Source organism: Biomphalaria glabrata, chromosome 3 (genome assembly GCF_947242115.1).
Source record: "Biomphalaria glabrata chromosome 3, xgBioGlab47.1, whole genome shotgun sequence".
In the NCBI taxonomy this organism is placed as follows: domain Eukaryota; kingdom Metazoa; phylum Mollusca; class Gastropoda; family Planorbidae; genus Biomphalaria; species Biomphalaria glabrata.
In genome coordinates, this window is record NC_074713.1 from 2,632,639 (window position 1) to 2,647,946 (window position 15,308).

The following is a 15,308-nucleotide window of genomic DNA, read 5'->3' on the forward strand; positions in this document are numbered from 1 at the left end:
TACGAATTGCATGTATCTACATTTTAATCTTCATGTTTATGTGTAATGCTTTCAGAGGTAAACTATTTAGCTTTTTTTTTTTTAAAGCAAAGCTTATCTAATAGGAAGAACCGCAAAATCACTGCCATATATCTCAATACTGCAAGGTCCCTTTTTTTTCTATATAAAACAAAATTAATTATTTAAATGTTTGGGTAACTTTTTTTTAAAAAAATTGATTAATGCAATGTCATCGTCTATGAAAAATTGTGCAAAGTTTCAACTTGAAACAAGAATGGGAAGTGTGAGGGAAAACCGTGCAAGAAATGACGGAATGAGTTAATACAACCTTTGTAAAAAAAAAATAAAAAATTACATAGTCACCTGGGTGTGTAGTGATTCGTTCCTTTCTTCACAATACATGTGTCATCGGAACCGAATTCACATGGCGGAGAGAAACAATCTTTTTTTTTTTTTTAGGGGGACGAGAGAAGTGAAAGAAAGACAACTCGGTTACCCATATACAAGGTATTCGACCAACTGTAATAGGGTGCCGTACGACCTGCCACTTCGTACTTTCATCTGTAGTGGGCGAAAACAAGTAGACTTTAAAACAGGTCTAAACAACTTTGAATAATAAACGTCACATTTATGCATTCTGGTCTGGATAATGTACAGGCTCAAAAGAAAATGCCTCCTGCGTGTGTGTATGTGTGGACACATGAAAGAATAGTCCTGAACAAAAACAAAATGACTTTTGAGGGGTAGAAAAATGGGGGAGGGGTTATACTTCATATAGCGTTGATTCCTTTCATGCACTTCGACTGTTGTGTCAGTTTTCTACGGGCTGGTCTCCAACGCACCTTGGCTAACAAAGTGACTTCACAAAAGTTTGGGATTGAAATCTTTCATCGCATGGATCAGTGTCAAACCTTTTTGAAAACGTGAAACAGGGATCTAGGTGTTAGGGTTTTAAATTAAAAAAAAAAACTTGTCCAAAAAAAAATGTTTAATGTGAGAAGAAGAATAAATAGAAGAACAAAAGTTCTATTCCAGAGGTGTCCAACCTATTTCGCCATGGGGGGGGGGGGGGGACATAGACATTTCCGACACGTGTGACACTGGCCGCGTTGACACAATAACGTTTTCAAGTCCAAATGGACCTCGGCTGTTTTATTAAGCACAGTGAGCGTACGGATCGAGGGGCCGGATTACTCTACCCCCACGGGCAGGATGTGGCCCGAGAACCGTAGTGTGGGCACCACTGTCCTATGGGGTCACGGCCACCCCGGGCCAAGCAAGGCTTCTCAGCCTCAACGTGTGGAAACGGTCGTTAGAATAGATGATTAGGCCCATCAGGGAAGCAAAACAAGATTCCCCGTTGGGGTGCCTACGGCTGGAGTCCATTGCATTGACGGGGATGGAAGAAAGCCCCAACAAACATGCCACTATCCGAGTATCCACACACTGTTCCTCAAGGGGCCGTTTTTTATGGATAACACCTTGTAGGGCTGATCTGAAGGTGTATGGGCGAGTTTTCCAACTGGTTCAGATAAGTGATAGGATCATGGCGAATTCAAAAAAGCTAAAAGCATGAAATTTGGCTTAGCAAAAAAAACAATTGGTGAAAATATTTCTAATCGCACAAATTTATTAGTGTTAGTCTATATCTATTATAAATTCAATTACAAGATATCAACTTGGATGTCTGATTGTCACTGATACAGCATAAAGATATCAAATTGGATGTCTGATTGACACTGACACAGCATAAAGATATCACATATTGGATGTCTGATTGACACTGACACAGCATAAAGATATCACATATTGGATGTCTGATTGACACTGACACAGCATAAAGATATCACATTGGATGTCTGATTGTCACTGACACAGCATAAAGATATCAAATTGGATGTCTGATTGTCACTGACACAGCATAAAGATATCAAATTGGATGACTGATTGTCACTGACACAGCATAAAGATATCACATTGGATGTCTGATAGTCACTGACACAGCATAAAGATATCACATATTGGATGTCTGATTGACACTGACACAGCATAAAGATATCAAATTGGATGTCTGATTGTCACTGACACAGCATAAAGATATCAAATTGGATGTGTGATTGTCACTGACACAGCATAAAGATATCAAATTGGATGTCTGATTGTCACTGACACAGAATAAAGATATCACATTGGATGTCTGATTGTCACTGACACAGCATAAAGATATCACATTGGATGTGTGATTGTCACTGACACAGCATAAAGATATCACATTGGATGTGTGATTGTCACTGACACAGCATAAAGATATCACATTGGATGTGTGATTGTCACTGACACAGCATAAAGATATCAAATTGGATGTCTGATTGTCACTGACACAGCATAAAGATATCACATTGGATGTCTGATTGTCACTGACACAGCATAAAGATATCACATTGGATGTCTGATTGTCACTGACACAGCATAAAGATATCAAATTGGATGTCTGATTGTCACTGACACAGCATAAAGATATCAAATTGGATGACTGATTGTCACTGACACAGCATAAAGATATCACATTGGATGTCTGATAGTCACTGACACAGCATAAAGATATCACATATTGGATGTCTGATTGACACTGACACAGCATAAAGATATCAAATTGGATGTCTGATTGTCACTGACACAGCATAAAGATATCAAATTGGATGTGTGATTGTCACTGACACAGCATAAAGATATCAAATTGGATGTCTGATTGTCACTGACACAGCATAAAGATATCACATTGGATGTCTGATTGTCACTGACACAGCATAAAGATATCACATTGGATGTGTGATTGTCACTGACACAGCATAAAGATATCACATTGGATGTGTGATTGTCACTGACACAGCATAAAGATATCTAATTGGATGTGTGATTGTCACTGACACAGCATAAAGATATCAAATTGGATGTCTGATTGTCACTGACACAGCATAAAGTTATCACATTGGATGTCTGATTGTCACTGACACAGCATAAAGATATCAAATTGGATGTCTGATTGTCACTGACACAGCATAAAGATATCAAATTGGATGTCTGATTGTCACTGACACAGCATAAAGATATCACATTGGATGTCTGATTGTCACTGACACAGCATAAAGATATCACATTGGATGTCTGATTGTCACTGACACAGCATAAAGATATCAAATTGGATGTCTGATTGTCACTGACACAGCATAAAGATATCACATTGGATGTCTGATTGTCACTGACACAGCATAAAGATATCAAATTGGATGTGTGATTGTCACTGACACAGCATAAAGATATCACATTGGATGTCTGATTGTCACTGACACAGCATAAAGATTGCAAGAGTTCAAGCTTCGTGAGTTTTTTATGCTGTAAATCAAAATCCAATCTATCTCATTTCAGAGATTTAATTGAGTTTCACACCTTCAAAGCACTCACTGGGTTCTCCTACATAAGGGTCAGTAATTAGGTTTCACACATCTACAGTAGGACTGTTAAAACACTTGCACACTACATTATTTTACACTATGGGTGGAGGAGCCCCCCCCCCTCCGATAATTCTGTAGCACCTGTTATTATTTCTGAGTTTTGTCAATCTAAGAATTGTGTTTATATACTAGTATCTAATTAGAAGAGATTAGAAACAGAACTAATACAGTGATTGGACCCCACGATGACCTGCTAACCACTGTCAATAAGCTTAAAAATTAAATGGCAACATCACAAGGTTCTCTGGGCTCATTAAGACCTTCCTTCATGGAACAGTACCAGGAAGAACAAGAAGACAGAAAGCGATCGGAAGACAACGTCATCAAAGAAAGGGCAGGCCTGTCAGTGAATGAAATTCTATTCTTTATAAATAAACAAGTATGTGTCCACGCTTAAACTTAAATGCTTGTTTTACTCAGTTCACATAGGAGTAAAAGATGAAAGTGTTTTGGCTATGAAATTGTGCCTGTCATTATTCAGAAGTCTTAATACCTAAACAAAAACCTGCATGTAGTTAGGTATTTTATATTATGTCAATACCTGAACCATTTTAGCACAGTCCCTCTCTAGTTGGGTGTATTACTTTCCAAATAAAAATGTTGAAATTGGTCTCTTAGATTTCCATTAATTTTTCTTCGTTAAAAATATCTGAATAGTTTGGGGCAACTTGATCTGTCTAATAATGCCACAAAAAAATAACCTGTTTATCAGACAACATGCAGAAATTGGTATAATGAGGAATGAAAATTATTATACGAGTCTCTGTTGATACTTGGTTGTAGCTCCAAAACAGCTTGTACAACAAAACTGATGTAAGAGTATTAAATTATTAATGATGGGAGATGGCAGCGGGCAGGGTAGGATCATAATAGTAATAATCATATATGCTTATTAATTAATATATATATATTTAAATTTATAATAGATTATATATATATAGATATATAGATCTAGTCTAGATTCTAAATTTATGTAAAATGTAATGGTATCACACTAATATACAAACCGTAAGTTGATTCCATTGAAATCATGTACAGACAATGAGAAATATCCCATAGAATAAGTATAAAACTGGATTTGTGAATATAATACAGTGATGATCAACATATAAGTAAGTCTGATTTTGTAAGCTGGAATCAGCTAGATCTACTTAGAAAACATATACTATATATATCTTACCCTCTATGATCTAGGAATCTACTTATTGAAAATTAGATATATATATTATATATATAGAGAGAGAGGGAATCTAAATTATTTTTCTAAATGAACTAAAATTTAGAGGTCTAGACTACTCAAGATATAACTGGATTATCTATTAGACTAGTTTATCATCATAGTTAATAATCATAATACTAGATTCTAGATCTAATAGAGGGAGAGTCTAGTAAATCTAGATTATTCTAGATTTACTACTTGGCAGAATTTAAGTCATCGTTGGTTAACATGCATGACTAGATGCATGACGTGTAGGATGGAATCATCTTCTTTTTTGAAGTAATATATTGTATTTTATAAGATTAAGATAATATACATAAGATCTAAAAATAATAATAATCTTTATCTGTAAGTTGTAAGAAATTTGTTTTACAATGAACTGTATTGTGCATTACAAAAAACTATAGATCTACATTGTCATTGAAATACTTAGAGAAGTATCACAGAGTGGAGACTACTTAAGATATAGATCTAGCTAGTCATATAGATCAAGATCAACTAGAATTATAGTAGATAAGTAGTTATAGATTAGTAGATAGATCTAATCTAGATTGTAGTAATTAGTCTGACTCTAACTTCTAAGTCTAAGTACTCTAAGACTAAGTCTAGTCTAGTACTAGACTATATAGAATAAAAGAATAGAATCAATAGATCTAATCAATCTAATCATTCTATTCTAATGAGAGCTAACAATTACAATTTATTTACTTGTACGATACTCAATAGCATACAGTGATAACTACGTTCATAACTTTTATACCCCAGTTTCTCTTATTGAGTTATTCTCATAGTCAAGACTCAAGTCATACTCATAACTCATACACATAAACGTCATTCATGATAATGATGATAAACCTATGGTTTACATTTACATTAAATTATGATCAAATCTAACTAATCTCTAACTCTAATGATTCTAATCTATTCTTAGAATAGTAGAAAACTAAGTAGATCTATATTATATAGTATAGACTCTAATAATCTAATACTATTTCTAGAGATCTAATCTAGATACTTTAGATCTTATCAAATACATTCTAGTTAGAATATTACATAATCTAGATCTTACAATTTTAGCAGTAGGATGTTCCAGTTAGAAAGTCTTTTACACAAAAATTATACTTTTTTTTTTTCTAGCCTCGGTAAGTTCATTGGCCACTACCACTTGACATATCTAGGCCAAGAGCTGCAAAACAAAAATGTTAACTTCTGGATCTACATCTAGAGCTATCTGAATCTAGATGACAGAACTTGTCTATAAATCTACATTTAAAAAATTAAATGAAGATGTTTCTTTTCAAATGAGGGACGTTGATTATAGTATAATATTGTAAATCATTGTATAGCTTTACGCTACTGTAGATCTAGATTAGATCTAAATAAAAGTATTTGTGTTCAAAATTGTTTCGTTAAATAGTAAACTTTGCGAGGATTATTGATTCATAAAAATAATACATTGTGTAGGTATGTGTTCACACTAGTGAAGCCAGTGCAAATGCACCATTGTAGTCTTAGAATATGGACTATGATCTATCTAAGTCACTATAGATAGTAGATTCTATTTTAGTAGTTATAAATCTAAATACTATTGATTAAGACTTAAGATCAAACTAGATCTAGATTCTAGACTAGTCGATTCAGAATAGACACCCTGCCCTATTAATAATTAAGTATTATAATCTAGTGAAATAGTAAATAGATCGTCTAGAGTCTATATAGATCTCATCTAATAGATTTAGATCTAGCTAGAGAAATCTAGACTATATCTATTCTATTCCATTCTACGTCTCTAGAAACTAGACCTAATCTACATAGAATCTATCTAGATATAGATCTAGTTTTCATTATTAACACAACACGTTTAAGAAGTTAGAATAAAGTCAAAATTAAAGGGTTTTCACTGATCAAAGTGTGACTTGTGGCGCTGAGGCTGATGGCCAAATTTAAGCGAGGAGTAGAATTTCCATCAACTCTGTGAAGTATATATCTCACAAAGTTCAATCATTTCAATCTGTACTGTGTACAAAGTATAAGTTCTTCACCTGAGAAATATGACATTTAGTTAGCATTTTAGTTTTACAGCCTATGATTTAATTAATTTTTTTAAAGTTTTAATTTTTTTTTGGTCTTTCCATGTATTTGTAAGGCTTTGTCCTCTTTTGGCTATGCAGGCGTCTTTTAGCGGTAGATTGAACTCGAAAACTAAAAGAGATACAAGACACCAATAGCAAAGACAGACACAAAAACTCTTTTGTCCCTTGCAACCAGATCATTAAATAAAATTCAACTTTTGCTTTTGTCCCCCTGGCAATCAAATCATTAAATAAACTTTTCACATGTAAATAATGAGTGAGTCTTTTGTGAATGTGTAATGCACAAATTGTAAGACAAATTTCCTTAAGGATAATAAAGATATTATTGTTATTAAAAGAAACTGTAACAGACAAAAATTAAAGCCTGTGATATATATATATATATATGTTTAAAAAAAAAAGTAAAGTTTCAGACCATGCGATCTATAGGGCAGAATATGTTAAGGTCATGTTTCTTTGGCCAATGGCTAGCGAGCAGGTTGTCATGTGGCCAGCACAACGACCAACCGCCTTTACTTTCCACAACTAAAGTCAGATACCCATTAGAGTTGTGTGGACTCAGGGGTGTCCTGAAAATCCAGAAATTCAAAATCCCAGTCTTCACCAAAATTTGAACCCAGGACCCCAGGTTTGGAAGCCAAGCCCTTAATCACTCAGCCACCGTGCCCCTGATATATATGTTTATATACCAAATGAATTAGGCCACCAGATCATGTTTTTGTAATAACGCTTGTCATAGCAGAAAATGTCTTTGCATTGATTGGGTATGTCAAACTGAAAGGTAGCAAAGATGTAATCGCCATAGCACAAATGTTTGGTCTCAAATTTATTTGGAGAAAAATTGAAGGCCTACTATATTTAATAATTTTAGTGGGTTTTTTTAAAATTGTTTTTGTATAACACAACTTTCAGACTTATGCTTATAGCATGCTCAGTGCTTTATGTTTCAATCTCTTTTTTGGACCATTGGGGCAGGGGGTTTCTAGGACAAGGTTTCCCTGCAGCAAACTCTGCTCAAGCCAGGATTCAAACTCGAGCCCCCTTGATAGGTAGCCAAGCAGTTTTTTCCACTCAGCCACACATGACTGAACACCTTGCTTAAAATGTTCTGGCTAGAAAAAATCAACCAACTAAATGCAACCATGAGAGATTTAATGCACATAAATTGGGCAGCCAAAATTTATATAACTCTTAATGATCATAGACTCAAAGTCCATTATATTCTAGATGATGTAAAAATAAATTGCACATATACTATACATAAGTATCAGAACTTATTTGTTTAAGCTAAATTTTTCATGGGTTATGCGTGTAATAGTAAAATCAAGGTACTATTCAAGATGTATGTAGAACATTGAGATTATTGTCAGAATATATTAGGTCTGGAGTAGTAAATATGTATGCTAATTATAAATATTCATTTAACTAAAGAAATTATAATAGATTTTAGGAAACATAAAGGCCATCTTAAAGAAATTCAGATAAACAACGAAACCGTAGAGCAAGTGCAAGAATATAAATACCTAAGTACAACCATCAACAACAAACTGAAAAGGAGTGAACACTGTCAAAACCTTTACACCAAAATTCACCAACGACTCTTCAATCTTAGAAAGCTAAGAAAATTTAAAATCGACAATATAATAATTAAACTTTTCTATACAGCAACCATCAGCAGTCTAATTAACCTTGCCATCACCTGCTGGTATGGTAATATTTCACTGGCACAAAGACATAGACTAAATAGACTAATTAAAAAAAGCATCGTATACCACTCGAACACAACTACCTTCTCTTGAGCTTTTTCATGAACAATGTCTTTCCAAAACACTCACGATTCTTAAAGACCACTTGCACCCATTAAACCACTGTTACATCAGATCTGAACGAAGTGGTCATCTCCATTTCCATTAGGAATAAAACAGATTTTAAAACTCCTTTATCCCACTTTCGGTCTAGAGTGATACAATGTCATTTGTCGTCATTGAGAAGTACATAGAAGTCTAATTCATAAAGCGCTGGTTGTGATTGTGTATGTGTTTTGTGCGTGAATGTTGTTCATATTTGCATCTATATTGTTATTGTACAATAGTTACGCTGAGGTGTTCAATTGTAGTCAAACTGAATTTCCATTTGATTGGACCAATAAAACTTATCTTATGATCATTAAGAGTTACTTTTATTTAGATAGTGGAATGTAAACTTAAGCAATTTTCACTGAAACGGAAGAAGTAGATTCTTACCTGTTTCTTGACTGTTACCGGTACCTTCCAAAAAGTCCATTAGTGAATTGGAACTCATTATTATTATTATTATTGCTTTTATATAGCGCTACTTTCATGCTTATAGCATGCTCAGAGCGCTTTTGGTCCAATCTCATTTGTGGACCAGTGGGGGGGAGGGGTATCTAGGAGTTGGTTTTCCATGCTGCCTTTAGGCGCTCAGTAAACACAACTCTGCCCGAGTCGGGTGTCGAACCTCGAGCCCCCTTCTAGGTAGCCAAGCCAAGCCAAGTTCAAGCGCACTTGGCCTCTCGACCACGCTTCCCACTCATGCAGTGCATCCCCCATAATCCCTTCCATTTTTACCACTTAGAAGGATTTCCCACAGTAGACAAGCGTAATAGTAGATCCATGGTTTTGAATTATTATAAATATATTTTCTATACATTTAATTTTCATTTTATGAATTTTACAGAAAACTTTGAAGGTGCAAAGAGAGCCTCAATTATGGCATTTGATTTGAATGATATCTCTGTTATACCCTTAGGGACTGTGTGTAAGTATTTGTACAAATTGTATGCTATTAATTAAAAGAAATTAAATAATTTTATGCATATAGTGTTTTTTTTGCTCCAGAATGGAAAAAAGGACCTCCTGAGGAAGAGACTCAGCTGCCTTGAAAAACACCATTGCAGAAATCGGCCACAGTCTCTATGCCTTCAAAGTTCTTAAAGAGTTATGGCCTGCTCAAATCTTGATATGAAATGTGTTGCAAAAGATTGAAAAATGGTTAGTTTTTTTTTTACAAATTTGTTTAATGAGATATTTGAGTTGACCAGTGGGGGGGAGGGGTATCTAGGAGTTGGTTTACATTACATTACATATTTACATTACTTAATTGTAAATTTTAAAACTATTTTTTCTACTTCAGTATATTCTTGAAAACCCTGGTGGAGGTTAAGCAACAAGCATTTTCTGAGCAAGGGCTTAAATTAAATCTAACAATGCAGCACTTAAAGGATATGATCTCATACCTGGCATGTGGGATTACTACACTGCAATCTCCACAAGCAAAATCAAATTTTGCAATCAATTTGCCACTCTCAACTTTAGAAAATAAAATGACAACCACGAAGAAAAATAGTTCAATCTTGGCTAAAAAATGGTTTGGTAGGTTGTTTGATCGCATATTTATAAATGCTAGTTGACTACACTGTAAAAATGTTATATTATTACTGGTCTAAAAATTGCTTCTTTCAGACTGCTTGGTTGTCTCATTTTGGTGGGATTGATTCAAAACTTGCAAAAAAAATTGAAAATGTTTGACATCAGTCCTCCAACCTGAGTTTATTTGGAGGCGGAAATGGAGGTGGAAAGAAAATGGAGAGCAGATTAGAAAAGGTCTCAAATATACTGGACTTTGCATCATAATTACAGGTCAGTATTTGTATGTTAGTTGGAAAAAAGTTATGACCATACCTCATTGTTTAATATAGTAACGGAACTTATATTAAAGGAATAGTTTTTCTATATTTCAAATAGTATTATTATACTAATTATTATTTTAGTTTATCTTTAAAAAACATATTTGTAAAGGAAATTTAACTAAACTCACACTTTAACAAATAAGATGAAAAGATATTCTTAAGTACTAACTCTAATCAACGAGCTGATGTTTCATTCTTCTCCCAGTAGGATATTGGCAAAATATTTTAAGACCTCTACATTCAATCATAAAATAATATTTTAAGCAAATTTTTAATCACCTTTATAACAAAGTTTTTACCTGAAACTCACTCATCCAAAAATGTATCAGTAACCAGTGTACTGTAATCAACAGTAGCTTTGAAGTTGGCAATAGCCAAAAAGCAAATGAAACAGCGAACTATTACCACAGAAGCGATATGTGTTCAGAAGGTGGACAGAATATTGCAAAGATCTGTATAACTTCTAGATACAATCTCATCAACAAAACATGTTGGGACGCTGGTGAGGCTCCTTTCCTTGACTTAGAAGTAGAAGAAGCAATAAAAACATTTATGGGTGGAAAGTGGCCTGGAATTGATAACATACCATCAGAACGGTGGCTAACATGTAAAAAAGTGTTTTAGGACAATCTACCAGAAAAAACATGGCGAATTGATGTAATCATTAATTATTCCACTGCCAAGGAAAGGAAACATGACACAATGATCAAGGTAATGCTAAGAAAAATTCTCTACAGACTCAAGAGAAAGCAGAGGAGGTCCTCTCCGAAGAACATGCAGGCTTGAGAGCAGGTTAAAGCACTGTTGATCAAATATTTAGCTTAAGACTGAAAATTTTTTTAAAAATGTTTCAACACCAAAAGAATTTGATGCACAACTTCATAGACTTAAAAAAACAACTTTTGACCAGGTTTGGCAAGTGATGAGGGAATACAACATAGATACAAATATTATCAATGTTATCAAAGCCCTATACCAAAAAGCAAATAGCTCAGGTCTGAACAACCCAATAGGAAAAAGTTTTAGGACATCTATAGGAATGCGGCAAGGATGCATTCTCTCTCCAACTCTTTTTACAAATTCCTGGAGCATTTTATGGTGGAAACTCTTGAAGAATTTACTCCTAGTTTGACCATAAATGGGAGTTCTATTTCCAATCTGAGGTTTGCAGATAATATACAGACCTCATTGGAGAAAAGGCAGACAAGGTACAAGATCTTATTTCGAAACTGGAAGCTGCAGCTACAGCAGTTGGCATGGAAATCAGTGCTGAAAAAAGCAAAAGAATTGTTTGTGGTGGAGATAGTATGAGATGCTGCATACAATTGAATGGCCAAAAATAGAAGCAGTTGACTCCTTTAAAAACCAAATTTCAAACATAACAATAGTTGGAGGATCAATAAAAGACATTTTAAAAACCTGTTTAAGCTTAGCATCCACTGTCATGAGCAAACTGGCAATTCTGGAAGAGTAACATCCGCTTCCAAGTAAGATGAAAACTATAAGCTTGCTGACTGGCAAGAATGGAGGGATTTAGTAAGGCAAACTGTCACAGCACCGCAACAAAAAAAAAAGTCAACATCAGCCTCCAAGTAAAATTAAAACTATGTTCTTCATTAGTAGTCTCTGTACTCTTGTATGTTGTGGAAGTTGGACTCTAAATGCTCAGGCTGAATGAAGAATTCAAGCCAAGCCTTGGAGAGAAAATGCCACAGAAAAAATGTGGACATCAGATACCAGGAAAAGAAGACAATAGAGTTTGTACTTTACAAGTCAACACTGCAGCTGGCAAAAAAGGAGTAACTCTTCAATACTGTGAAGAGACAAAAGCTGAATTCGTTCAGTCATATTGTAAGACATGTACAGTAAAGTTCCCCTTTCAGACCTTGTGGTCTATAGGGCAGATGATGTAAAGGTCATCTGTTTCTGTGGCTTACGGTTAACAAGGGTGTCATGTGGCCAGCACAACGGCCAACCGCCTTTACTTTTCCCTAACTAATGTCAGGCACCCATTAGAGCTGGGTGGACTCAGAGGCGCCCGAAGATCCCGAAATTAAAAATCCCAGTCTGCACCAGGATTCGAACCCCAGTCCCCCGGTTCGGAAGCCAAGCGCTTTACCGCTCAGCCACTGCGCCTCCATTGTAAGACATGAATTGTTGTCAAAAGTCATCCATTGCTGGACAATGTCAAAGAAAAGATCGGCCTCTCATGATAGCATGCTGCTTACTGGTAAAAGTGGAGGGATTTAGTTAGTTGAACTATCACAGCACCCCTACCATGAAAGTCAAGAGACAGAGAGGAGATGAGGATATAGACTAAAGATATATATTAAATATAGTTTAGATAAGTTTTCAAAACCAAATAACTTTGTTCTGTAAGGGTTTATTTTGAATGTGTTATTTAAATTGTTTTTTTTTTTTAAAGTTACTATTTGTTATTAATAATATGTTGATGGGTAAATGTTTTTATTTTCGTTCTCATAGGTAACCTTGAATTTTAGATCTTTATCTGGAATTTTTCAAGGTTTCTACTGTGGCCTCTCTGTCATTTCCAGTGATTGAAACATTTAATTGACTTTTATGAAGATAATCGTCTTTTTTTTTTCAGCTGCTGTTCATCAGAAAGAAGAAAAAATTGTGCCGATGAGTATTTTCCTGTTTAAAACTTTATTTAAGAAATGCACTGACAAAGTGGACACCATAACAGAATAGAGTCAGCGACATTTGTGACAGATTTGTTTCACTCTAAAGTATCCAATTTACAACAAATTTGTTTGCCAATAGTAAAAAGAAAATTATTTTATTTTTAATCCCAGTCAACACATTTTTTAAATGTAGCTGCTAAAATCAGTGGTGCCAGATTGGCTTTCATGTGAATTTATTTTCATGTGATTCTCTTTATTTTCTGTTTAATAGATAATTGAATGTATAGTTTTAATTTTTTCATTACTGTAAAAATAGTATTTCATTTTATCATTGATGTCTGTCTTTTTGTGAATGTTGACTAATATTTATTCCATTTGAGTTGTGAGTGGACCTATTTTTTGATGCCTCATTTGTGTAACTCTTGGCACGTTTATCTATATAGGGGAAGTAATCACTGATGGATTGTGGTCACAACATGGCCTAAATTGTGCAGGTGTTCCAAAAATCCAAAATCAATTAATCACATTCTTTTTATTTTTTGTTTGCTTTTTTTTTTTTTTTTTTTTTAAATAATTTTCTTTAAAAAAAATAAAATTTATTCAGCTTTGAGAGACATTGCCAACTTTGAATAAGATTTGATATAACAATTTAACGTATGTAAATTTATTAATACAGATTTATTGTGAAAGAATACATGTATTTTGCACAACCACCTTGAGATCTGATCAATGGTGCAGTTTTATTTTAGATTTAATAGTCTTTATTTTAAACTCTGGTACATTTCTATTTCATTGCATGCCTTTTTTTTTATGTACTTCTTCAATCTTTTTCCCCCAGTCAGCCAATGTTCTTGGATAAGCATTGCCTGAGATGAACTCCAATTGGTGGCAAGGCTGGAAGGATCAGTCCTCCCGTAGAACCTTGGCGAGAATCTAGGCGTAGTGCCTGATAAGCATTGCCAGGTTGTGAGAGAGATTAAATATAACATGACTAGGATTATTTAGTCACTCTTCACATTTACTTTCATTGTTTATATTATTGTATGATTGAGACATGCTGCAGTGTGTATCCTTCAGTGTTTTAATTATAAGTTTAACTCTGCTATTCAGAATCGATTGGTCTCTGCATTTTTTATGAAAAGTTTAGTTTGAGCCCAATTTATTTGAAACAATCATGTTGAACTCAAATTCATACAAACAATTTTTTAAAAAATGGAGTGTGATAGCTGAGGGGTTAAAGTGTTTGGCTTCCAAACTGAAAGATCCTGGGTTGGAATTTCTGTAGAGACTGGGATTTCTATTATTTCTGGACTTTTAAGGTGTCTCTGAGTCCACCCAACTTTAAATGGGTACCTGGCATCAACCCTATTTTTTTTCTTTATATATAATGTTAAATAAAGCTTCACATTTTTTTTTTCATTAGTACCCCTTCCAGACCTATGAGGAAGATGATGTAAAGGTCAACCTTTTCTTTGGGCCAAAGGTAAAAGAGGGCGTCATGTGGCCAGCACAACGACCAACTTCCCTTAGGTATTTGATGTTCCATTAGAGTAGGTTAGATTCAGGTGCGTCCTAAAAAATCCAGAAATTCAAAATCCAAGTTTGACACGTGTCATCCACTTATTTTATTCTGTTAAAAGATATGTGTGGTTGAGACACATAAACCGCTTGGCTTTTAGGGGGGGGGGGGGTCCAAGTTTAAAACTCTACTCGAGCAGAATTGTGCTTGCTGAGCGTCAAAGGCAGCATGGAAACCTCCCAGATCCCCCGCTCTCCAACTGGTCCACAAAAGAGATTGGACCAAACGCACAGAGCATGCTAAAAGCATGAGAGGTGTGTTATATAAAGCAATATTTTTTTTAAAAAAATCATTTCGAAAAGCTGCTATGACAAAAACATATAACATATAGGCGAGGGTCAATCACTGTAGTCTGTGTGCCCCTATTAGAGGAAAATATGAAATCTTTTCTGGTCCTGTGATACAAAGTGACCATTCAACGGCGCCCCCACGACACCCACTGGGCATTTGCCCAAATGCCCATCTAACCAGTCGGTCCCTGCTTTATATCACTGCAAAACGTTAAACTTTTAGCTGTACCAGAGGCATGGATTTAACATTGCTTTGATTTA

At 34.8% G+C, this 15,308-nt stretch overlaps 1 protein-coding gene and 1 long non-coding RNA gene across 7 annotated transcripts in view; one reads left to right on the forward strand and one right to left on the reverse strand.

Annotated features, from left to right (window-relative positions):
• The window catches only part of LOC106054226 (uncharacterized), a 79,300-nt gene extending 73,392 nt beyond the window's left edge, over positions 1-5,908 (reverse strand). Inside the window, exon 1 of one of the 2 annotated variants that reach the window (XM_056022891.1) lies at positions 5,801-5,908. The gene's annotated coding sequence lies outside the window, so the exon portion shown is untranslated. Of the gene's footprint in view, positions 1-4,519; positions 4,630-5,800 lie in introns of those variants that run through there. The other variant, XM_056022894.1, reaches the window with a different exon arrangement.
• Positions 5,909-5,938: 30 nt separating this feature from the next.
• Positions 5,939-13,743, forward strand: LOC106054238 (uncharacterized). Of its 5 annotated transcripts, none has more exons than XR_008776873.1 (6): positions 5,939-6,061; positions 9,522-9,602; positions 9,683-9,835; positions 9,978-10,216; positions 10,307-10,483; positions 13,142-13,743. It is a non-coding gene; the product is annotated as an uncharacterized LOC106054238 (long non-coding RNA). The 5 variants fall into 5 exon arrangements; XR_008776869.1 differs by having other exon boundaries at positions 5,955-6,195; XR_008776870.1 differs by having other exon boundaries at positions 5,955-6,191.
• The last annotated feature ends 1,565 nt before the right edge of the window (positions 13,744-15,308 follow it).